This window comes from Lagopus muta, chromosome 12 (genome assembly GCF_023343835.1).
Source record: "Lagopus muta isolate bLagMut1 chromosome 12, bLagMut1 primary, whole genome shotgun sequence".
NCBI lineage: Eukaryota > Metazoa > Chordata > Aves > Galliformes > Phasianidae > Lagopus > Lagopus muta.
In genome coordinates, this window is record NC_064444.1 from 1,639,737 (window position 1) to 1,659,778 (window position 20,042).

The 20,042-nt window shown below is 54.0% G+C and overlaps 1 protein-coding gene across 2 annotated transcripts in view; it reads right to left on the reverse strand.

Moving 5' to 3' along the window:
- The window catches only part of ZNF469 (zinc finger protein 469), a 103,122-nt gene that overhangs the window by 31,425 nt on the left and 51,655 nt on the right, over positions 1 to 20,042 (reverse strand). Inside the window, exons 1-2 of one of the 2 annotated variants that reach the window (XM_048959021.1) lie at positions 19,177 to 19,353; positions 6,014 to 6,121 (exon numbers count right to left, since the gene is read on the reverse strand). The gene's annotated coding sequence lies outside the window, so the exon portion shown is untranslated. Of the gene's footprint in view, positions 1 to 6,013; positions 6,122 to 19,176; positions 19,354 to 20,042 lie in introns of those variants that run through there. The other variant, XM_048959020.1, reaches the window with a different exon arrangement.

A 20,042-nucleotide genomic window follows, 5' to 3' on the forward strand; every position in this document is an offset into this window, starting at 1 on the left:
CCGGTGCCAGCGAGGGCCGAACAGCGGCTCTTTGTGTCCCCCGGCAGTGCTCCAGTGTGGGGTTAGGTCAGTCCGAGCGCAGCTTTTCACTCTGAGCCTTTGTTAATCTATAGGGGAAATGAGCGGCGTTATGCGGCGGGGCTGGGTGGCACGGAGAGGGGGTGAGGAGGAAAGCAAGCCTGCCACACAAGGGGCTGGCAGCAGATCAGTGGGGTTGGAGAGATGCTATGGCCACCAGGAGCGCATCCCATCCCCTGCATCCCCTTATGCCCTGCATCCCTCCTATATCCCATCCCTCCCTGCATCCTGCACCCGGCATCCCAAGCTGCATCCCCTGCATCCCATCCACTGTATTGCGTTCCCTGCATCCCATCCCCTACATCTCCCCTACATCCTACGCGCTGCATCCCATCGCCTGCATCTCTCCCTGCACTCCACCCCCTGCATCCCACCCCTGTATCCCATCCTCTGACACCCAGAGACATGGAGGCTGTGCTGAACAAGGATGGGGGGCAGTTTCTGACGGGCTCCACAGGCTGCACAACACCCACGAACTCTTGTGGGTTCACTTCATGCATGGGCTGAAATGTATTAATTTTGGTTCAGCTGCTGAAACCTCCTCCAGTAGCTTCTTAAGCTCTCCAAGCCTGGGCTGCCTCCTGGGTATTTCCTGGGGATTTGAAAAGGTCTTTTAGAGAGAGAAGAGTGAGATGCAGCCTTGGCATCCTCATGGCTCTCTGTCTGCAGGTTGGATACAGGGATCTGCAAAGCCTTTACTCTGCGGGATGAGGCTCTCTGATGTGCCCAGGTCCTGCACCCCGGCCATTTGCCCTCTGGCCATCGCCCCAAATCCAGGCACGTGGAACCCAGAGGTGCCATAAGCACGTGGACATCCATCCCCCCATCCGTAACAGCCACAGCTCCGTGCTCCAGGAGCTTCACGGGCCCTTGGTTTATTTTCAGCAGACAAAATGTCAACATTTTTAGGCACAGAGGGACGGCCGGAGAGCCTGACCTGTCAACATCCAGGATGGAAAATACGCTCGTCAAGTGCTTGGGATGAGGTTCTAATTACTCCCCACATACCAGCCTGCATAAATACAGCACAGAAGTCCAAGAAAAGCACACTCTGAGTCCGACAAGCTTTTCCCGGAGCTGAGCTCAGCCTCCTTTCCTCGGGAACCACAGACTTCTGCTGCAGACAGCAGCTTGCTTCCTCCAGGGCAGCTTTAAGCCATCCTCAAAGGTGAAGCTGTTTCACCCAGCACCTTGATACCAATGGGAGCAGTGATGCTGCAGGATGCGAGCTGTGCAGATGTGTCTGAATGATGCCAACGTGGGTTTGGGGGATGCTGGCCACCCCAACCCCAAAGGATGCTGTGGGCAGATCGGGATGCTGCTGGCGGTGCGCTGGGCATCTGTCACTCCGGTGGTTCTGCACTGCTCCCTGTTGGTGCCATCCCAAAACAGTGGATCTGCTTTGACTTGGTGACCACTTTATCATCTCCCCATCGCTCTGCAATGCAGATTTGCTACTAAAAAAAACCAACCCAAAAAGCAGTGCGTGCGGGGCCGTTTGAAGCCCCACGTGGGGGACCTGCCCTCTGCAATCCATTTACCACTTGGCACCGCTCAGAGGGCTATTTTTAAAAGGTATGCAACTGTCCCAGAAACCCAACTTTGAAGTATGGTTCAAGGCTTTGTTGTTGGGAAAAGAAAGGGCTTTTAACGTTCGTAATTAAATGCAAACATGAGCGAGTTATGGGGCTGGAGCTGGCCGAGGCAGGTCAGCTCTGCTCCACCAGTGCTGGATGCTGTCCACAGCACACTCCAGAGCCCGCTGCCCTTCTCTCATCACTGCAAAACGCTGCCTTTTGCTGTCAGCTGGGAACATTTCCATCCTAGATGCCGCTCAGAATCAGGAGTGAGGAATCTGTTCCCATCAGTGCTGGTGTATGAAAGCCAATCCTGAAGTTGGCTGGGGTCAGGGCAGCCCCTGGAGCTGGTGCTGATGGCCCCCGCTCCTGGCCTTCCTCCTCTCCTCTTCCTCCCAGTGCTGGGCTGATGGGGAGGCTGCTCCCCACTTGGCCAAGAGGGAAAAGCAATGCATTGTGTGATGCTGGGAGAAATGGGGATTCCCTCATTCTTCCTTTGGAGGGTGGAAATTTGGAGGCGTTACCTCATGCTGGAGCAAGAGGGTGTTAATTCAACACAGGAGCCTGATGGGAAGAGGCATTAAATACTCCCTGGCATTGGTGATGGGGAGGGGGTAGGTGCTCGCTTGTAATTAAGCAGCAGCAGATCCAACCCAAACTGAGACAAGGCTCTGCTTTGAAGGGGACACTGATGCTTGCCTGCGGCTGCATTTTTCACATGCCTTCCTAAGAAAGATGGCTATCAGTGCATGGTTTGAGCCCTGTGGTTTGCAGGCTGCTGCGCATTGTGCCCGGCAAAGTCCCATCGTGCCAGGTGTGGGACCTGGGACAAATCCAAAGCTGTGGGTCGGGAAGGAGCCCAGCCTGGCAGCTGCATGGAAAGCAGGTGGGCAGGCAGCGGGGCTGGCTGAGAGGCTGGAGCTTTGCACCGAGGCCAAAACGCAGAAGAAAATACCTGCCAGCACCCGGCACAAGCCTGCTGCTCCCAGCCCAGGAGCACTGGGGACAGGTGCCATGAAACCTGCCCATAAATTCAATGGCTCCCCATTAACTGCAGCCCTAAAGCTCTGGGTGGGATATTCCCTTCTGAACCAGGGCTGGGATAAACCTTGGTGCTTTTCTTAGATGTCAGCATGCCACCCTCTCCAAGTTGGTGGTTCTGCCTTCTGCTCCAAAGTGGGGGAGGCAGCTCGGGGCCCTTCCAGTCCCCCCTGTGTGATGCTGAGGAGCAATGCACTCTCCCTGCCAACATCTCCTGGCTTCCTGGGATGCTGCAGTAGGACCAAGTGTGCAGCATCACCTCCACTGGCCACCACATTGAGGCTTTATAATAAGCACAGCATCAGCAGTGATCACTGGATTGGCTCCAACCGGTCAGCAGTGGGAATTTGTAGGGTGCAGATGAACCCCAAACAAGCTCACGGGGTTTCCTCATCATCCTTTGTCTCAGGAGTCACTTTGCTTGCAATAACACAAAGGCAACACAGAGATTTGGGGAGTTACATCTGCATTCAGCCACAGAAACTCAACCATGGCAAATCCACAGGGCTCTGTGCCCGAAGCGAGCAGGAAGAGACGATAACAAGAAGCCCCATTTCCAAGCCCAAGCAGACAGCACTTATGAAGGAGATAATTTTTTGACTGCAGACAGGCGGATGGTTGATCCTTTTTAATAGAAGTTGCATGGGATGGTATCACAGATTCCTTGCTGAGCCAAGAACTGCTCCCTGCAAGTTGTTCCTTGGAAGCCCATCCCTGACTCTTCTTCCACACACGTCAACGAGGCCTGACCCCATTTGGGGTGATGCTGTGAGTCCACGTCCATATCTGGGGTCGGAAAGTCAGGACTGGGTTGCAGGCAGAGATGCGTGCAGCCCTGCAGCCATGCAGCAGATCCACACAGTGCTGCTTCCTGGCCACATTAAGGCCCCTTTATGCTCCTTGAGCCATGTAAAGAGGCCTCTAAGTGAGTGTAAATTAAATTTAAGTTAGTTCTGCTTCCTTTTGAAGGCCCCTTTACGGTTCCAGCGAGGGGTGAAAGCGCTGCGCTGTGCCGACGCGATGGAGATGGAGTCCCAGGGAGGGTACAGCAGGAATCCCACGGCCGTGCTCCTCCTTCCCAAGGGTGGAGCAGATCAGGATGTGGTTTTGAGCATCCCAGGAACATTTTTCCCAGGCAGGTGAAGGCATCCTGCCAACCTGTGACACAGGTGACTGCATTGTTCCGGAGCGCACTTCTCCTGCAGCGGTGTGATTACAGGGTGTCCCGCAGAGCTCTCCATCTCCAAAGGTGCTGCTGGGTGGTGCTGTGCAACCAATTCTTGCATTTGCCCCAAAATATGACTGTGTCCTCACGGTGTCAAGAGCAACTCCTGCTGTCAGTGCATGCCTGATGGTTCCAGACAGCCGTAGGGTAGAGGATGCTCCGCCCTGCAGCACTGATCCCCCGCTGGGGCTTTACGCACCTTCAGCCTCTCCTCCTGGGCACGAAGACCCCACTGCCCCCCTTCAAGAGCTGAGTACATTCCCCATGGCCCCGCGAGTCTCTCCCTAAGGATGACGATGAACTCTCAGCCCATCGCTGTTTGCTCACAGGGTCGCAGCACCTCCTTCCCAGGGGGGTCCCCGTAGGGTGGGAATCCCCTCCCCAAAGCAAACACCTCCGCTCCAGGCACACGTTTCCAAAGCCACTCACTCAGCCCCGAAGGAGTTAATGGAGCAGAGAGCAACTCGGATTCCTCCACCTAACCCTCCCAAGTCCCCGTATAACCAGACTTGGCACTTTGAGAAAGCTCCACAAATCCAGAGGCTAAAACGCGCTGCCTTCCCTTCGTCAAGAGAAGGCAAGTCCCAGCTAATTGAGGAAACAGAGCCTTCCCCAGCCCCCTTCCAGCCTGCTTATTTATTTAGGGTCTTTTTTCTTTCTCTCTTTCTCTCTTTTTTTTTTCTTGTTCTTCCCCCAGCAAACATTAGGAAAAGAAAGTGCAAATTAATTTGGTGGGGCACGGCTGCGTTTTATGATGCTCCCCAGCTGGCGAGCAAGGTTAACCCCATCACTGCATCCCAGGCACAGCATCCCCAGTGCCCACAGCCACTGCCTGGGGTGGGGGGGGGTCCCTCTGTGCCCATGCCTTCCTCATGCAGGGGGGAGGTAATGGGATTAGCAAAGTGAAGCAAAATGCCAGCAGCTGATCTATATTTTTGAACCTCCTTTTTTCTCTCTTCTCCCCCCCCATCTCGCTGCTGCTGTAGGTTTCCCGCAGCTTACAGTAGTTGTGTGTGTGTGTGTGTGCACAGTTGTTTTTCTTTCTTTCTTTCTTTCTTTTTTAAACTCCCTCTGACTACTGCTCACAATTCAAAGGAAATCTGGGAAACCGAATTCTCAGCTCTCCAAAGGAGCGAATGGAAAGTCACTTAAAGGGACGCCTGCCTTAAAGCGGCCGCAGAGATTTTCCTTTCGCCTTGAAGAATAAAAGGGGTGAATCCACACCCCCCCCCCTCACTTCTTGCCCTGAGCACCCCAATATCTGTTGTCCCCTGGGGACAGCTGAGGTGTCCCCAGCCTGGAGGTGTTGGTTGGGAACAGTGTCCCCCACAGCCAGCCACCCCTGGGGGCACACACAGAGGTCCCCATGGGGACCTGTCCCCCCAATCCCATCTCTGTGGGGATTCAGCTCTGTGTGTCCCCCCCCCGGGGGGGGGGGGAGGTGACCTCAGCACCAGGAGAAGGGTTAAAAAGGGAAAACAATGAAAAGAAAAAAAAAGAAAGAAAAAAAAGAAAAAGGAGGAGAAGGAGGAAAGGAAGGACTGACATCAAAGGCAACTTCTCTGCTCGGCAGATGAGCAGATCCATCCTCACTTCATATTTTTTGCAGATGAACTCGGGGCGGAGGGGGCGGGTTAACCCTTGATCTCCCGGTGCAGCAGTGACAGGGACACACTGAGTTCAGTGTCCCAGGAGTGCATCCCCTTCCCCAGCCACAAACTGGGGATGATTTTTAGTTTGGGGGGGTTGGGGGAGGAGAAGAGGATGGACGGGGAGCGGCAAAGCTTTTTCTTTTGAAAGGTTGGGGGGTGGCACATCCAGCCCGGATACTTTGCAACCCAACAGCATCGCGTTTTAAAGCTGACAATCCTCAGTGAGTCATTAAACGAGCAAAAAAGGGGGAGAAAAGTTGGTGTTAAAGAGACACTGCATTGAGAAGCCAACCCTCAGGAAAGCATCGGAGCCGGGTATTAAAACCCCAACAGTGACATGTGGCAAACAGCAGCACACTCTGCTTCCCACCCCGTCCTTCCACCGAACAAAAATAATATTGACATGGCAAGCCCTAAATGACAAAGGGGTGTTTACTCACCTCATTATAGGGCGGCCGGAGGGGAGGGCTGCATTCTCCTATGAGCTGGAAATTAAAAAGTCGGGGGATGAAGCGCTGCCGTCTCACCCCATGCAGCTCCTCCGTAATCTGGGTATAAAAAGAGAAGTCTTCATTACTGACCGCAGGCACGGAGCTGCTCACGCCCCCTCCGTGTGCACAGCCAGTAGCACACAGAAGTTGGGAGATGGAGAAAGAGAGGAGAGCAGATTGATCTGCAGCTCTGGTGGGGAGAGGGAGAGAATGGAGGGTGGGGGGGAATGGGGGGGGGGAGGAAAAAAAGGGGGGGAAAGGGAAAAAGGGGGAAAGGAGTGAAGGAAATAGTGGGGGAAAAAAGGGAAAGATGTGGGGAGAAGGGGAAAAAAAGGGGGAAAGGAAAGAGAGGAAAAAGAGGGGAAAAAGAGGGAAAAAAGAGGAAAAGGATAAAAGGAAAAAGTGGGGGGAAAGGGGAAAGATGTGGGGAGAAGGGGAAAAAAAGGGGGAAAGGAAAGAGGAAAAAGAGGGGAAAAAGTGGAAAAGGATAAAAGGAAAAAGTGGGGAGAAAGGGGAAAGAAGGGGGAAAAGGAAAAAGGGGGAAGGAAGGAAGGAAAGAAATGGGGGGAAAGGAAAAGGGGAAGGAAAGAAGGAAAGAAATGGGGGGAAAGGAAAAAGGGGGAAGGAAAGAAGGAAAGAAATGGGGGAAAAGGAAAAAAAAAGGAAAAAAGGGGGAAAAAGTGGGGAAAAAGGGAAAAAAATGAGGAAAGTAAGTGGAAAAAAGAGGGGAAAAGGGGATAAAGGAAAAAAGGGGGAAAAGGGGAAAAAGGGGGAGAAAAAGGATAAAGAATGGAAAAGAGAATGAAAGGGGAAAGGAGGGAAAGGGGAAAAAGAAAAAAAGGAGGAAAAGGGGAAAAATGGAAAGGGAAAAAAAGAAAAGGGAAGAGAAAAAGGTTTTAAAAGGGAAAGGGAAAAAAAAAAGAAAAAAGCGGGAAAAAGGAAGGAAAAAGGGAAGAAAAGAGGAAAAAATGTGGAAAGCAAAGACAAAAAGGGGAGAGAACAGAAAATAAAGTGCTTTTGCTCTGAATATGGCAGGGCAGGAAAAGTGGCTGTGGAGTTTCTGAGGGGTGACAGAGGTGGGGATGTGCCCTGAGGAGAAGGAAACGCACCAGGGAGCCTCAGGCAAAGCCTTGGTGAGAAGGGGCTGCTATCAGCTCGTGGGTTGTGTTTCCAGGCCTTTGCTGGCACAGCAGCTCTGGGGAGAGATGGGGAGAGCTGCCAGCGTGGGGTGACAGCCCTGCAGGTACCTCCCAGTTACACCCCAGTGCACCCACAGCCACCCCAAGGCCGACGCAGCAGGGTCAGGGCTGATGGCAGCAGGGTCAGGCCCTGTCCTAAGGCTCACGAGGGAAATTCGACTCCAAATACACCAAAAAAGTAACTCCTGCAATTTGTAGGGATCAAAAGCTGAGGGGGTTTGCTCTGCTAAGAGCATCTGCTCGTGGAGATGCCCAGCAGGGTGACCCAGCCATTCCCATCGGCGCCGTCCCATCGCGCCCATCCTTTCTGCAGCATGGAGAAGAGGCTGCAGTCTCAGCCTGGAAAGCAGGCAGGATTGCAATAACCCCCCCAGGCCCACATCCATGCAGCCCTGTGGGAGCACACAGCCCTTTGCAGCACCAAATGCCCTGCACGGGTTTGCAGGGAGCAGCAGCGGTGCTCCACCAGCTCGGGGTGTTGTTTGCAATTCATGCCATTCTCTTTCTCCTTTTTTGTATTTTTCTTGGCTTTTGCTTTCCAAAGGTGCTTTTTTTTGGGGGGGAAGCACCCCCAACATCAGCTCTGCTGCAGGTACTGCCCATGCATCCATGGGATGCCCTGTTCCATGCATCCATGGGATGCCCTGTTCCAAGAGTGAGGGTGCTGCTGCGCCAGCCCTTCCAGGGCCTATTTGAGGAATACCACCACAAAGCATTACACAAACGTGGTCCCATGCAGAAAGAGGGAGGAAAGAAGGAAGAATGTTGGGAAATGAGGTTATTCCTGAGGAACTTCCCCCAGCTCTATGGACTGAACGCATTCTTGCAGCACGTCTCCACGCAAGGGCTTTTTTAGGAGCCTCGTTTGCAGGCAAAACAATGCCTTTCAAAATACATGCTGTATTCATAGATTTGTTTTGAATCCACTAACATGAAACCACTTATATATTTGTCGCATGGCAAACGTCTCATTATGCAGCATAGAAGGAATAGCTTGCTTCGTGTCCCCCCGTCTCCAAGCTCTGTGCTGTTGGCCTTGGCCAAGATGCTTCTCGTGTGACATAAATCAAAGCCAGGTGCATCTTGCTACGTGGAATACTTTGCTAATAAACATTGCTTAAAACAGATACATGCCTGTGCCCAAATACAGCCCAGCCCATCCTTTGGAGGAGCTGGAATTTGTTTTTTGTCCAGGAATAGAGGTTTTCCCCCAGCAGTGCTAACGACCCCATCTTGTCTGATGCAAAAGACAGAGGGAGGTTCGGTTTGCACGAGGGATGGGGTGAGAACAGAGCTCAGCTCTGACCACAGAACCTGTCATGGGTGTCTGATCCCAGTGTGAACCCACAGCCCAGATGTGCACAGCACTGCTGCCTGGGATGGCCCCAGGAAAGAGCTGAGGATCTGAGCTCATGGCTCGCAGCAATGCAGCAGCACAGCTTATCTTTGCCATTAGCTTTGAGTTTATTTCAGGCTTCTTGAACCCACAACCCAAACAGCAGGGAGAGCAGTCCCTGCACCAAAGACATCAGGAATGGCAGCTCCAGATCCTCTACTGCTCTGAATGATGGCCACGCAGCCAGGTAGCAGCAAAGCACGCAGTCTGCTCCATGGGTACAGCAGCTTGAAGAGCCAAGAATGCTATTTATTTAGTCTGTCCTACAGTTTGGAAGGGAGGATGGGGAGCACCTGTGGAATCCTGGGCACCATATGTGACACCATCATTGCTGACAAAGGGACAGTGCCTCTCCACACCCCTCCCTGGCCCCTTCCCAACTGGATGTTCATCATCAGCATACCCACACGCAGCTTCCTATCTCCAAGGTGAGAGGAGCACTGCCTCCACCTGGACAGGGGACTGGCACTTCCAAGGCAGCAAGGCAATGGATGGGCAGCGTGAAGTCAAAGCTTTGCTCTGCATTGCTGGTGAAATCCCATCCCTATTTCAATTGGAAAAGTTGTCGCGTGCCAATTTGCTTCTCCAGGTCCTCCATAAATCCATCAGCAGGGGCAGAGGGGCAGTGGCTGCTCCGTGTCCCAGTGCTTCCTCCCAAAAGCCCTCAGTGACCCCTCTGGGCCAAAGCACTGGTTTCTCAGGATGTCATTTTCTCACTCTAACCTCAGGCTCTGCAGAACAGAGTGGCTCAGGGGGAAGCTGAGCACATCAGGGTGTCCATGTGCCCTCAAATGCCCCAGCATGGGGACCCCGCATTGGGCACCATCCTGGAAGCAATGCCCCGAACCCATCGCAGCCCAGGGTTCAAATGGGGACCTGCAGGTTGCGAGAGGGGAAACTGAGGTACGAGGCACACGGAGCAGCACTATGAGTTGCTTTCATAGCCCAATCTGAGGGGAAAAAATTAAAAATGAAGGATGATTTTGGCATTCTTGCCCTCGTGGCAAGCGTGGCTGTTTGCACAGCCCCGATGCCAGTAGGGCTGTAGCATCCCTTCCCGGCCCTTTGCAGACATTCAAGCTGGGAATCCTGCTAATGAAAGGAAAACAGAGAGGAGCTGCGGAGCGGAGGCCCAGGGTGTGGTAACTCTAGAAGGCAGCGAGGAGGCATGAATGAAACCTTTCACTGTGGTCCAGAGGAGCCCGTGGCACACGGGATTGAGGAATGCGAGGCAGGGCGAGCGCGCGGTGCGGGGCGGGAGCCACGTTCGTTAATTAATTAGCAGGATGGGATGGAGCTGCAGCACGGAGCGGGCAGCAGGATGTGTCCCAGCAGCTGGGGAAGGGGAGAAGGAGGCTCGCTTCCCAAAGGCTGAAAAGCTGTCCTTATTTTTTCCTGTAATTATGTCTCCAAGGGATCGCTAACATTTACATTTTTGTGCGAGCTGTACAGTTTATTCACGGCCCCGCGCAGCAAAGGGCTCCGTTCATAAATGGCCTTATTGATGCTCACCCTCCTATACATTGTGCTCAGTCCGTGCTGTGAATGGGTGCAGTGTGTGGGGGAATGCCCCTCCTGGTGCTGCTGGGGGAAAATCCCCGAAAAGCAGAAGGGAAGGGGGGGCACAGAGATTCCTTCACGCTTTCTGCCGGATTATTTCACCCCCTTTTCCCACTTCAGAAATAAATCCGTCAGGAAAAAGAGGAGGAAATGATCCCTTAATGTTGCAGACGGCCCCCAGCCCTGCTCCCCTCCGCTCCATCGCCTTCTCCAGCATCTCACCAGGAGACACTGCTACAGGGCAGTGTTCGCCCTCCCACACTCTCAGCTGGAGCAGTATTCTTTATCTGGAACTTCTCAGGAAGCCTCTCCTGAGTCTGAGGTTGGGAATGGCCAACAGTTGCCCTCAGATGGCTGACATTTGCCCTCAGATGGCTGCCAATTGCCCTTGGAGGTCACGCAGCACGTGTGAGATGAGTTTGGGCAGCCTCAGGCACGCATCCATCTCTGCACACCACCTCGTGCGCTGTGCTGTCCCCATCCCATCCCTACCAACCCATTTCTTAGAGCCAAGATCTGTCTCTGAACTCTCATTCCTCCATGCAGGAAGCAATCCAAGTGCAAAGCCCCACACCAGAGCAAGGAGCCCTCACTGCCCCACGTCCCTCTGTGTGGATAAGAGCATCACCTGCAGCCAGCAGCATCCCATCCCTGCTGCCTCGCACGCTCTGAACACAAATAGTGCCCCTCTGTGCCTCCGCCACGGACACATAGATGGCATTATACTGAGCTGGCCCCAGCTCTCGGGCATAATATTTTTTTAGCAGAGGACTAAATATTTTTAACATATGCAAACATGCATGGCTGAGGCACCTCCAGAGCCGGGATGCTGAGGGCAGAACAATGTCACCTTTCTATTGCAGCGCTGCCTGTCCCCGAGATGACGACCATGCAGCCACAGAAGGATGGGGGCAAAGAGAAACGCGGGAGATTTTGGGGGTGAATTTTGCAGAAAGAGGATCTGGATTCCTTTGAGGTGAAGGAGTGGGGATGCACAGAGCAGAGGTCTGTCTGCTGGGCACGGGTGCCCGTGCAAACATACCTGCTTGCGCTCCAGCCTTGGCCGGGAGGAAGCGTTCCTGGCTTTGAACAAACAGAAAGGTGCCGGGTCAACTAAGTGGAGCAGAAAGTTCTGCCGTAGGTAAATAGGTCAATGTCGGCTCTCAATGGAGAGGCATGGCTGGGGACATTCCAGCCATCCCAGACACGTACTGCTGCCCTCCCATCCACCTCTGTGATGGGGAAACTGAGGCACGAGCGCTGTGTGTGTTTGGCTGCGAGGATGCTGCACTGGTACCCAAGCAGAGTGAAAACCCAATTCAAATCTTTAAGCTGTGCAATGAGCTGCATCAAGAGCTGCGTGCAACCCTGTTTTATCGGTGGGATGCCCAGCTCTGCGCATCCTCTTCCTTGCTAAGAGGCCCATTTGCACTGCCCCAAAGTGCTGCATTAACAGCAGTGGGAGCAGAATGCTGCCCATTGAAATGCCCCCCGCACCTGAGATGGCGTGGATGTGAACCTGGAGCACAGAGGTCCCCTCTGTTTCTGATCACAAACCCATCCCAGCACACGGAAGCACGTCGCAAAGAAGCCATATGAGGCTGTCCCATCCAAAAGCAAGAGCCAGACTAAATAGGAACGCATGCACAGATTCCTCTTGCTCCTTCCAAGCCCCCAGACATATTTTCAGCCCCAGATGGTGACGATCACTCCACCTCTCTGGGCTGATGGGGACAAAGAAGGGACCCCAAGTTTGGACCAACTGATGCTTGTGAGACAGCACAGCCCCCACCAAGGGGACTGCTTTGGCTGCTGGTGACAGCAGCTTCCTGCAGCTGGGAGCTCAGCAGCCGACGTGAGGATTTTGCTACTTGGCTGTGCTGGCACGGCTGCGACGTGCGGACTGGGCTCACGACTTGTAGGAACGTCTGCTTTCAAGCTTCCTTTTCAAGTCTAATAAAAACAACCCAAGCTCGCCTTGCCTCTCCTCCTGCTGAGCCACAAAACTGCATCCATGTGCCCAGAGGGAGAAAGCGAGCAAAACCTGGCGATGCGCAGGAGCAAAATGTCACCAGGCTCCAGCAGTGGGCAGAGGGGATGGCTGCTGGTTGGCACCAGGTTGGCACGGCTCCTGCCTCACCTGCTGCCAGGTTCACCACGTGCTTTGTTTGGTTTGGAAAGGTGCACCATGCCTGTGAGAAGCGCGATGTTCCCTCGCGGCTGCGATGCGGGGGGCGGTGCTGGCAGTGCCTGCACGCTCCCATCCACGGTGCCTGGCTGCCTACCTTTCCCTGCTCAAACACACACTCAATCCAGAGCTCGGCACCTTGTGGAGGTGAAACTCAAAGGCTCGATTTTCCAGCTGTTGAGGTGCTGAAAGATCAGGATTACACCAAAAGAAAAAGAGGCATCGCAGCGCCGGCTGCACCTTGCTGAAGCTTTCCTGCACCTACTGGGGAGAAGAGAGCATCCTGCCCTGTGCCATCGCATCAGCCCTTGTGAGTGCTGTTGTGCAGGGTTGCAGCATCCCTAGGCAGAGGGAGGATGTGCCCTTGGGTGGAAGGGACATGGGGGTGTCACACAGGTGGCTGCTGGCCCTGGCAGGACGAGGATTCATGCTTCTGTGGCTCTAGCATCACTTTGTGGCCATGGGGTTCCTGGCTCGGACCTCTGCTTCGAGGTGTCCCCAGGAAATAAGAGATAAAAGGGATCAATGGGATCATGGCTCTTGCCACCATCACAGATGTGTTACCACATCACCTCTTCTCACTTCTTGCTCTTTCATGGGCCGGACTCACTGCTGAAATGGGACAGAGAGCTTTCCGTTCATTTACAACCAACAAATTCCTGTTGGATTTTGCAGTCTGAAATGAAACCTGTGGATTTCACCTGCAAAGGCAAGGAGAGCTGCTGAGCCCGCTCCTGCCTCCCAGCTGGAGCTTAATCTGCCTTCATTTATGCGCATTATGAATTCAGCAGAAATAACGGAGGAGGGAGCACCACCTCCTGCTGCTCACCTTCAAATCAGACATAAACTCAGCTCATAGAATCACGGTGACGTGCCCCATTCCTGCAGCTCTGTCCCATGGGTTTGCTGCTGCTGGTGATGCAGTGAGGACCTGGGCATGGCAGAGTGGCATTGGGCAGAGTCCCATCCCATTGCGTCCTGCTACATCAGGAGGTGCAGGCTTCCCCCCTGCACCCACTGCCCCATAGATCCACGTGGGTCCCTTCCAATTCAAGATATTCCATGAGATTCTCTCATGCGTTCTTGTGAACGCAGCAGCTCTGCCTAGGTTTTGCTCCAAGGAAAAGAAGCTTTTCATGGAGCTTTGAGCAATGTGTGCATTCCTAAGAGAAGCCCTGGGGGAGGCTGCAGGCCTGGCGCTCCCCGCCAGGTACGCGGGAGATGAAAGGACACCTCACAATCGCTGCTCGATGCCGGATGAGTGTTTTTCCTCCAAATTATGGGAGAGGAAATTCAATATTTTTTTAGGACTTGCCTTTGCATAATAAGGAACGGCACGGGGAGAACAATTCGGTATTCACGCGCAGTGCAAACAAGCGCCTTCTGAAAGCCTCTCACCTCCGAGCCCAGACCTGCAGTGGCTCAGCAGCAACCTGTCCTTGTCCATCAGGGCTGGGACCCACTGCCAGAGCCCTCATAAGGAGAACACACCCAAGTGCCACCACTTGAATGAAGACCAATGCTGCTGCAGCCATACGAAGCCGCCCAGGCAGCTGGAGGTGGGGAGAGCAGCCCTGTGCCCGCGTCTCATCACACCAAATCCAATTCTGGGGCATCTCTCCCCAAAATACGTCTCATCTCTGAGGTGTCCGTGCCCTTGCACGAGCCCAACCTCCATCCCTAACAAAGCAACAGGGGGAAAGCATGCAGCACGGTCATCCATCAGGACTTTGAGGGGCAAAATGCACTCAGCAAATGCAGGAAGGGACCTGAGTCCATGCCTCTTCCTTCTCCAAACCCTGGCTCTGCTCGTCTCCATCCTCTGCTGCTTATTCCTCCCTGCTCCCCGCAGCTCTTGCTGAGCAGCTGCCCTTTGCTAGTAAACAGCACTCTGCCCCGGGGCCAGCTTTCCCAGCACTAAAAGCCCACTTATTTCTGTTTGTCCTGACAAAACAGTAGCAGATTTGTGCTATAAATCCCCATTAATGGAACAATCTATGTTGGCCTGTTCCCATTAGCACTTTCCAAGAGGGAAAACCCTTGTGTGTGTGCACAGGCGTGTGAGTGTGTGCACACTTCTCCCCCTTGCGAACAACAGCCAGGGCTCTAAGCTCAAGATCTCCCCCGGTAGATGCCAAAATTCATAAGCAGAATCTAAATATTTCAAATCCCAACAAATTCAAACAGAGAAATGTCTTGTTGCATCACTTTCTAGAAGGCTTCTTTCAAACAAAAGCTGATGCTTCATCCATGCACGTGCTTTTTGGTGGAAATGGGGGGAGCATTTGTCCAAAGCCTTGTGAAGACGTGAATTAACCTTCAGCACAGAGGTGAAGGAGGATTAACCCAGCATGTGTGGGACCTCATCCACTGCCAGATTTTCTAACTGTCCACTGGAAAGCAGTGTCCAGCCTGGCTGGTCCCTGATTTAGGAGGTGTGTGAAACCCTTCAGAGGGGTTTTGACTGAGGGAGAGGATCTCAGCGTTTTCCAGCAGCAGAGCTCCCAGCATCCTGGTGGGATGCAGCAGCCACATCCATTGCATGGGTACCACAGCTCTGATGGGCTCAATGCTTTTGTCTCACCCATGCCACGCTCCGGCTTCAGCCTCCTGATGAGGATGGGGGAAAAAAAGCACTTTGGTGGTGAAGAGCTCCAGCAAATAGGGCAGGGAGCAAGCAGGAAGTCTAAAGGCACGGACAGGAGAGGTGTACTTGCACTGCAGCATCTGCTTTGGCAAAAAAAAACAGTGCTGCTTCCTTCCTCCATCCTCTCCTCTCCTCCTCCCTCCTTCAGCTGCGCAGCCGGATGGATCTTATCCCGATGGGGCTCACCCTGCTGGGATTTATCCCGACTGATGGAACGCATCCTGACGGATCTCATCCCGACAGGATTATCTTGATAGGGCTCACCCTGCTGGGACTGTCCTGACGGGGTTCATCCTGCCGGCGTTTCTCCCGCTGTATGTTCTCAAATGGCAAACAGGTGGCGATGTTGTACTCCAGGATTTCAGCTTCCAGCCCCAAAATCCGGACTGCATCCAGAGAGCCGCCCTCCGAAGCGGCCGGGCCGCATTCCCCCCGGTGTGCAGTGGGACTGAGCTGGGAGAGAGGCAGAGAAGAGGCGTGCACTGGGCAAGGGCTTTGCAGACAGCCTGTGTGCACCAAAAGCGCCAGTGTGCTGGAGAAGATTGTGGGACTAACACGTTTTCTTGCTCCCAAAGCCACTTGTAGGTGCAGTCTGCCCTGCATGGCCATGCAGCACTGATGATGGTGTTCTGGGAGCAATCAGCATGATGACATCTTGCTGCACCCATTCCTGGAGGGAAGTCTGTGCAGGATGCTGTCCCCAAGGGATGCAGCGTGAGGATCAGGGACATGGTATGGGACCAGGGTCATGGGGTGGAGGTGGCAGAGCTGGAGCAGACGCTGCTGCAGAAGCCCATGGTCACAGTCTGTCCCATACAGTGTGTGTGATGTCACCCAGCACCTCCACCAAAGTGTGCCCAGGCTCTGATTTGCCATGCAACCATGTGCTTTTTTTTTTTGCAGAGAAACAAATCTGGAGCCTGTCTCTGAAGCACATTCCTGCTCCTGAGCTGGAGCAACCTCCTGCCTTCTGGAGGAGGAGGTGGAAGATCATGGAGAAGCTTCTTGCCCTCGCTGTGCCCACAGGCAGGAGATTCGCACAGTGTGGGATGCGTTGAGTTGCACAGCAGTGCCAAGTTCCCACGGACTGGTGGCATTTCTTCAGCAAAGCCCCTTTGGTCACAGCTCATGTGACACCAGCCATGCCAGGTGATGGAGAGCAGCAGCAGAAGGGCTCCCAGTGGTACCAGGCTGAAGGGCTCCATCCTGCAGCCCAGCACCATCTGTGCAGGAAAAGGTGAGCGCTCCACGGAGGGGACAGACCAAAGTTCTGAGTGAATCTCATCTGGAGAGGCTGAGGCTGTGGTGGGAGGGTTGGGAAACACAGGGCAGCATCCTCAGGCACGGCCCAGCAGGATGAATAGTGATGGTAAAGCGCAGGCTAAGAAAGCGACGCACCGCACTCATCCCGAAGACCCACCTTGCACAGCAGACAGCAGTCATCTAAGGTCACATCCAGACCTCTGCAGAGCTCCCACCCACCAACCCCAAACCTTATCCTCATCATACCATAGCAACCAGAACCACCACAAAGCCAAATGTGTAGCCTCCACAGGATGGCAAACGAGCCTGATCCCACTCCCCCAGTGCCTGTAGATGGAAAGCTGCAGCTGACCACCCTGAAATCCCCCTCTGCTGCTCAAATCCTGAGTTTCTGCATAAAAACCCATCTCTGAACACTGCTGGGCAAACGCCCTCCTCATCCCTATCTCACTGATGGATGATTTCCCTCTGTCAGCTGGTGTGGGGTCAGGGTTTGGTGAGCTGTCTTGCAATGGGATGGCACGAGCTGTGCCAAAATGCACATAGGAACAGCACACGGTGTTTGAACCACCCTACAACTGAGCCTTATTTTAAAAAAAAAAGCAAAACAAGACCCCTCCAGAACAGAAACATGTAAATCCCAGCTCCTTGCTGGTGTTATCTAGCAGCCAGAGAAACGCATGCTATCTGAAAACACCATAAATATTAGGGGCTGTCTGATCTCCAAGGGCCAGCGGATTTGATGTGTGGATGCTGTCATCTAGGAACGAGCAGGGAGCAGCAGACGTGCACTACTGACTCACACTGCAGAGATGCTGGGAATCAGCTGCAGTTCCCCTGTTTTCATAATCTCACATATTTTATTTGCTTAAGGTTGTTGGTAACTGTTGCTTAGTAGTGGGCCACTGGCCCTTTAACACCTTTCTCCTCCAAGGATGGGCAGCCAAAGAGGACGGCGGGTGATTCCAGGGTGTTTCATTCCATGGGATCTACAGCAGCTCTGCTAGAGGACTTTTGGGTCCCTGGGTGCTTCGATCCCGAGCGCAGTGCACCGAAACCACAGCAAAATCAGAGCAGCAGAACAACTCCGGGCACATCTGCTGGCCATGGAGAGCACCAGAGACCCCTTAGCCCATATCCTGGGTGGGCTGAGCTCCATCCCAGCCCTGGGGAGCACCCCCAGCCCCGAGCTCTGCTGGCATCCCATCTCCTCGCAGCAAACCGCTGCTCTTCTGCAGTGCCCATTGCAAATCATTGCTTTTAAACATGTGTGCTTTGGGGTGTACTCAGCAAATGTCACCCTGAGAGTGGGGGGCAGACCAGCGGGCTCGTACAGAAGCACATTCCTGCTCCCAGGAAACATCTCCAAGGGGTCACCAATTTGCCCACATCTGCCCACAACCAGCATCCTGCCATGGGACGCCCGCACCCACCTCCTGCAGACAGGACAAGGGAGAGAAGAAAGGAAGGAGTCCTCTAAGATCCCTCATTTTTCTCTCATTTTCCTCTCCTTTAATTACAGACAAGCTCACAACCCCTCGCTCCCTGCGACGCGTCTGGGTGCAGCAGCGATGCACAAGGATTCTCCATGCTGTGGGGATGGAGCTGCACATCCTATGTGCTCCCATAGGAAAAATCCCACCTGGATGCCAGTCGCATGGCAGCATGCAGAGCATGGCAGGGGCACACGGGGAGATCATGGGAGATCGTGGGATGTGCAAACAGAGAGCCGTCGCTTTTCGGATGAGCCTCCTTACGATTTTAGAGCGGTAGAGAAGGAAGCGCGCTGCTTCTGATGTAAGATTAAAAAGGAATCATGTCACCAATCCCGCCGGGAGTCCCTAGGCCCAAAAGATCCCGTGTTGACATTACAGCATGGAGATAATGCTAACCTCCATATGGATAAAATCGAGGGGTTTTATTTAAGGAAGCTACTTGAAACGAGCGCATTGCGGGAATCCGCATCAGCCCAGAAGCCGGGTGTCCTCAGCAGCCAAGCACATTCTCAGTGTCACAAGCTTGGATGTCGCTGCAATAGGAAAATTAAAACTATTTTGGGGCAGAAAGCACCAAATTTGGGGACCGACCTGGAGAGTGGCTGAGGATCCGTGCGCGCGTGGGGCTGAGCCATCGGCACTGCAAAGCAATACGGTCCTCATCAGTACTGCCCGCGCGCATGGCAGGAGCTGCTCATCTTGAATGGGTTAATCCCATCTGGTCGGGATAAAACCTCTTCTGCGTGTTTTTCTTTCGTTTACCACTGACAAAAACGCCTGTTTTCACCGTGTGCCTTTCTGTAAATTAAACAGCGTCGTCGCGTCATCGGCTCCAGCGTGGATTTGTCTGGGGAAGAGTTACTGCCTTCAGCCCTGAGGCAGCTGCCTGACTCAAACTCCGTCCTAAGTTTCTAAAGGATTCCACGAAAGCCGTTTGTACAGAAGAGGTAGAGCCTGCGCGCCCATAGTGCGAAACGAGAAGGATGAGAACAGTTCTGCACGGCGCCCCAAGCCCAACAGATATTCTTAAACACTCTTAAAATCGCCCACAGGTTTTCAAAGAGGGGGTGGGGATCCCCCAAGCGACAGAGTGGTTTCCGTATTCCGTTTGGTGTCCCCAGGGCAGGAGCTGCCCCAGGTGCATGCATAGGGCCAGGGCATTCCTTGTGCCGAGGACACCTCGAGCGCCCGGCACCGGGGGAAGCTCTGTGGGTGCAGTCAGAATGAATGCAGAATGCGGCCCCTTCCAACCACCACTGCCACCGAAAAAGCCCAAACGGTCCCCTCACCCCACCCCCAGCATTTCCCCAATCCAACCGCAACACGGCAAAACCAAATGGATTTTCCAACAGCGTTCCCTCACCTTTCCCCGCGAGTCGGAAGCTGCCCTGTGCTGCCTTCCCGGTCTCTCTCTGCGCTATCTCCAGTCCTCCCGCGGCTCCGGCGGGGCTGGAAATGCCATCAGGCTCCTGCGATATCCAGGGGAGCCCCTCGCCGTCAGCCCCCGTCCACCTGCCCGCGCGTTCCTGCAGCCCGGCGGTCCGGCGCGGCGTGGAGCAGGCATGAATCCGTCCCTGGTGTCTGCTGATGACTTCACTTCATTAGCATGCTCCTGATAGTTCTCTCTGACTGTCTTTTACTGACTTTAAGGCTCTGCTAATCAAAATACTCTAGCGCTTAACTATTTCCTGACTCCGGGCTTTTGCAAGACGAAGCCCCGCGGGGTAACAAATCCCAAATGGGAACAGAGATTGGGATTCGTGTCCCAGCCTGGACCCAGGAGCGGTGTTTGGAGCTCTGCAGAGCAGTGTGCTCCATCCGGCTGCACCCAGGGCACAGTGCTGCTGTGCCGCGCGGGACCTTTAGTGCAGGCGGATGCAGAGAGGAAGGAGCCTTTCCACCTTCGGGGTGAGATTTCCCCCCGTGGAGACGGAGTGGTTTTGTTTAAAGGCGGCTCAGACAGAGGGAGCTGAGCGGGGTTTGGTGCATGAAGCTGTCACCCTGCGGTCACCCACGCTATGTCACCCGCGGGCATTGCCACCGCTGCCATTGCCTTCTTGCTGGCGTGAGTAGGGACAGAGAACTTTCTGCAAAAGCAATAGGGTTTCTGGGTGAGAGGACGGGTGTGCAAGGTGCAGGCACAGAACACAGACCTGCCAGCAGCGTGCCTGATACATGGGACAGCATCAAGGACAGCACCCAGCACTCTGGGTGCCAGCCCAAAGATAT